This window comes from Cupressus sempervirens, chromosome 9 (assembly GCF_028749045.1).
Source record: "Cupressus sempervirens isolate cs-2001-9-10 chromosome 9, ASM2874904v1, whole genome shotgun sequence".
Lineage (NCBI taxonomy): Eukaryota > Viridiplantae > Streptophyta > Pinopsida > Cupressales > Cupressaceae > Cupressus > Cupressus sempervirens.
In genome coordinates this window covers 53,320,968-53,326,771 of record NC_143126.1, presented here as the reverse complement: position 1 = coordinate 53,326,771, position 5,804 = coordinate 53,320,968, and positions in this window count along the sequence as shown.

Here is a 5,804-nt window from a genome sequence, read left to right as displayed (position 1 = left end):
TAAGTGTTGCACAAAGAGCATTGATGCCTATGATTTTAGGAAAGGACTTGTCATAAAAAAAAAAGTTTGAGCAATTTCTAAAATGCTCAATCCATCTAGAAGATTTGTTCAAAGATACATAAAAAGGATAAATTTGCTTGGTGAGGACATTTAATAGAACTGGGTTAATATTTGTCAACTTCCTTGAAAAGATAGAATCTCTGAAGATGTTAGAAGACAGGTTGTTAAATATTGGACCAGCTAGTCACATGTTTCTTCCAATAGAAGAGACACTTATGGGTATGTGCAAGATCATAGTGTGCCAAAAAGTGGCAATCTGAAAAATATGTAGTTCTAAAATTCCTTAAACCATTTCAAAATCTATTCCAACTTTTTTCCCACCCAACCTGATACTAAATGCAAATAATTAATATCATTATAAGGTCTACTATATCTTTTGATACCAATCATATATGGTCAACTTTAGAAACATCCTAAAAATGTATGTTTGCCCTATTTTTATGTGATTTTTACTTCAAACATGTAGCTAACAACTTTTTTTTTCACCAAAATTTGGTGAAATGAAAAGGGTTTCTTAAGAATGTTCTTATATTTCCATAAATGTAAGGTTTCTCAAATTATGAGTTTAGTAAATAATTATTACTTATTTTCTAATAGAGTTATGTATAAAGTGTTGATTGACACACTACTTAAAAAACAACTATAATTTCAAATGGTACAACAATTTTAAATCCAAAAGATGCATCACAATCTATGTTTCCTCCACTATAAGGAAATAATAATAATAATAAAGTTTTGCAGAGTTTTGAATTAGTTAAGGTGGTCAGACATGAGAGTTTTTTAATTCCAAAAATACTAAAGTCGGAAATTAGTTATTAATTAATTATTTAAAATAAAAATATCCAAAAATATGTGTCACATCCAGACATGAGTCTAATACTTATATCTAGAATATTATTTAAAAATATTATCATTTGATTTTGATTAAGTTGGTCAAACATACGTCTACTTCTTACTTTTGTCCTAAAAATTTTGTAATATTGCATTAAAATTGAAAATTTTGACCAATCAATTTTTTATTTATTTGAGATAAGTCATAGTAGTTTAGAAACTAGATTAATTTCCTAGATATTCTTTTCTCTCAACTTTTAGATATAAAGATAATAACAAGTAAAAAATTGCACGTCAAGTTGACATAATCCTGATTTTCTAATTTTTTATTGCCACTTAAGAGCATAGTTTGGTTGACCATGATCCTACACATACCCTTATATAGATAAAAAATGAAGAGGAAGGTATGAAAATAGCACATCTCAACACTTTTTAGACACAACACAAAGTGAATTATTTGAAGTTTTCAAAAGTGAATTTGCAAATATGAAAAAAATTCAAAGAATGTTTGAGAGATTGGACCCATGTTTTGTACAAATAAATAAGGTACATGAAACTTGTTGTTTTGAAATCATGTTGAGTTTCATCTTTATTTGCAATCATTTAGAAAAACTCTGGTAGCACTTAAGCTGGATCTAATAATTCCTAGAAGCACAACACAATTTGTCTAGTCTTTGTTATGTGATAATTATGAATGGTCAAATAAATTTTATGTATAATGCATGTAAAAATTGTGTAGAGTTGCAAAAAATGAAATAGAAAATATTGATCTTTCAACACTAGTTGTGTGGAATAGATTTGAGTATGAGATATATCAAACAAAGAATGGAGAAGAATTAAAAAATATATCTTTGAAGGAGAGAAATTTTCCATATGGGGAGTTTATGGATAAAATTTAGAATCTTGTTTTATCCACACATCCAACATTGTCATGGTGCAAGATGGCAAGAGAAATGGTTTTGAGATTCAAAAAATTGTTTCCTAGTAAGATGCATTATATCCATTGTAGACTTCTCTAAAAACTACATTGTTTCCCCTCAACATAAAATTAAAGATAAATAATATCACTCAAATCAAGTTGCAATTTTTGTACAAGTTTCCTATAGACTTGCACAATTTGACGTCAATGGGGTAGAAAGTATCAATTGAGATTGCTGCCCCACTCTTTATTATCTAACCAATTTTCAAAGTGAATAATTTGTGTTCTTATAAAGTCTTAGGTGTGTCCAAGTCTATCCAAAGTCCCCTTAGGTGGAAAGAGTCTTCATCAAATTTTTCATCTTCCCCACATTTCATAAACAGGTGATTTTTCTTTTTGTGTTGTGATTTTTTGTGGTTAGTTTAGTACCTAATCTGATGGAGATTCACAAAACATGAAATAATAAATTACAAGAGTTATATCTAATTGGGATTCATTGTATTGTCCATGAGAATAGCAGTTTGCAGAAAACTAGAATTCATCTTCTCCTCGGTGGGTTTTCAACCCATGAATGTGAGTTTTCATTGAAAGCAACAAATGATGCATACAGGCCAAAATAAGAAGATAAAAAAGGTACCCTATAATAAATTAATATTCCCCCTACAATTATCTACCTCAAGAAATGTTTAGGATTCATCACAATTCTCAAAATCACTCAGGGTGGAAAACTAAAAAATGACTTCTCCTCAATGCGTTTTCAACCCATGAAGTCAATTTCTTGAAAAAGCTAATTTTGAAGGAAAAGAAGTAAAGGTGGGCCCCTAATGATATTTTAAACTACTTTTGGACATCTCTGAACCCAAAGGAAACCATGATCAAAAGGTAAAGTTAAAGGGCAAGCCTAGGCAATGAAATGAAAGTTGTCTTCTCCTTGGCAAGTTTTCAACCCATGAGGACAATTTTCCAAATTTTAAAGAAAATGAAGTTGGTGTGTGGATTAAACCCATTATTTTTGTGCTAGACTTCTCAAGATGATAATGGAAATAATCTAACCATTTTGGGAAAGATCTACTAAGAAGAATTCACTTCAGCAGATCTTTTGTTATGGAGTACTCTATTTATAACTTTTTGAAACTTACTGCACAATGAGAAAGTCCATATGTGAGATACAAAGTTGTCGTTGGACCAATGGAATAGTGAATGGACACTTTAATATCCATATAAACTATGCATTTACTATTTCAATAGACCTCCCTTCAATTCATTCATGTGGCACAAATCCTAAAGATTAATGGATGGATTGAAAATCCTATATAGAGAGATATATGAACAGTTACAATATTACCACTCTTACTCAAATTGTTATTTTATTAATTTGCACAACTTCTATTTGAAAAGCTAGCATCTGTGCATTTACTATTCTCTACTTTTCTAGATTTTGAAATTCATCAATGAACAGAATGGCAACTAGATTCATGAGTTTTGATGAATTAAATGGAATCAAGTCTTCTCTATAGAATTTGATAGATACCTCTCTCCATTTCTTTGACATGCAAGATTTTTAGAAGAGAGTAAAATTGGAGTCAATCCTTCCCATCACTAAGAATCTTCTGAATTGATTTACAAATTACAAATGCATGAATCATTATAATCCAATCCATGCTCCTAAATTGATTCATGAATGCATATATCATTATAATCCAAACACTAGGAAAATTGTATTGGTAGATAACACAGTATTGATCTCTATTGATAAGAAAACTATGGTAAATTGTTTTTGAGTCTTAGAGTGGGAAGCATTTTCAAATTTGACAATTGGTGGAACCATCTCTAAGTTTTCCACAAATAAAATGGTCTAGAGAAAGGAGATTATGCAATCATAGTTCCAAAAGCCACAAGGTGCCAAGAGTAAGTTCCCTAATAGTATGTTTGGTAGTAATCTCAAACCTAAGACTATCGACATCATAATCCTCTTGCACAAATTTAAAGGTGAGGTAGAAGCTTTGAATTTTGTTGAACAATACTTCTTGGTGTAAGTTACTTGTTCTCATACCCAATACATTGATTGGGCCTACAAGGTAAGCATGAATCTGTCCAATGCTCTTAGTGTTACAAAGTTCTACAACATATTCTATATGTCTTCTTTCCTCATTTATATGTTAGCTTCTCTACAATTATGGATAGGCCTCCCAACGGTAGAGAATTTTCCTAATGATGTGAAGGCTTATGAGTTCTACCCTTGTTTACAATTGGATAATAGTTATGCAGAATATATAAGAATTAATAATGAATTTAATATGAGAATTTTCAAGGAACTTCAAGGGTGTCTAGAAAGGAGATTTAGCTTGGAAGCTATGGTGGCTATCAGTCAATTTGGGAGTTTTTTCATCTAGTTCTAATCCCTTTCATATTTGCATCTTGTAGCTTTTGATGGTTTCCCTTTGAAGCTACCAAGTTACTCGAGTGACATGATCGTGTTGATCAAGATCATGAGGCAGGAAATTTAGGTGAATGTGTTGAGTGAGAGCTTAAAGAAGATGGGCTACAAGATCCCTATGAAGGTGGGAGCTTTTAGTTGTAAATCTCATTCTAATGTGAAGGACAAGCTTAAGGTGTTTGAGATGAAATAAAAACTAGAAATGTATGAGGTCTTGTGACCTATGTTTGACCGAAATGGATATGCAAAAGATGTTCTTTAGTTTGTGAGTGTGATTAAATATACACCACCATAGAAGACTACTAGGCCAATTGTAAAGATGAGTTCAAGAGCCATGAAGGAGCTTTCACTAGGCTTAGAGTAGATCATGTAAAAATGTATTGAATCAACCTTGATGTTGAAGGAGTTGAGGATGATGGAAAAAACATGTACAATAATACCTATCTAACAAAGTTAAGGGGCACTCCTGTTAGCTTTGAGGCTTATGAATATGCATGTGAGGATCTAGAGGTGATGATGGCTTGAATTATCAAGAGAATAGGGAAGTTGGTCCAGTGGACCACAACAAGGAAGAGTCAAAGCAGACGTGCGATAGCTCAAGCCTCTCTAGCAGCTGTAGCGACTCCTTCCTCTCAAGGAGGTACATTGGGTATCATCATGGCTATCACCTAAGGACCAACCCAACCATTAGACAGAGGTGATCAACCTCCTATAATAATATCTCCATTGTGCAAACTTGCCATGATGGCTCCCTCCTAATGGTATGATCCCCATTGAATGCTAAGAAGAAGAAGGCAAAAGAAGCCAAAGACATTGTGGCCCCTCCCCCTTCACCTCATAGTAGTATAGTTTCATTAGTATTCCTTGCACTCCTTTTACCAAGTAGCCCTCATGTACAAATGGTATATTTTAGAGAATCCACTGAATCTGATGAGGTGGCAAAGAAATCCAAAGAACTAGAGAAAGCTCAAGGCTCATCGCAGTTGGTTTCACAAACTATGAAGAATCCTTTTTCTTCATCTACCATAATCACCACTCCATCCAAAAGGAAGATATTCAACATAGATTCTCTAGGAATAGCCTCTAAAATAATAAGTATAGATTCATGGTTGGAGCATAACTTAGAGAGAAAAAGAAAGAGGAAAGATGAAGGTACCCCCCAACAAGGATACTCTATCCCTTTCCATCCTCTCTGGATCAGCATTTAGCAAAGTCAAGAAGCAAAAGACTTTGTCAATCCTTGGACATGATCCTGAAATAGTGCATTTGACCATAGAAGTTGCCAAGCCCATCAAGAAAGGAAGATTGGAAGACATGTCTCCTAATGATTTTTCCTTATACTCCATGGATCTTAGGGAGGCCAAACATGATATCAAGGTTGGCTTATGGAAGTCAAAAAATGAACCAATTTAAGGGCAATTAGAAAGCCTCAAGTTGTCAAAGGTTAGAGTGAAAGTAGAAATACGAGAATTGAATAGTTTCATCAAGAAATTGGTCACCTCATTGGTGAGCATTTCTGAGATGCCTATGACTAGTGATCCCACTGTTGCAGATGTT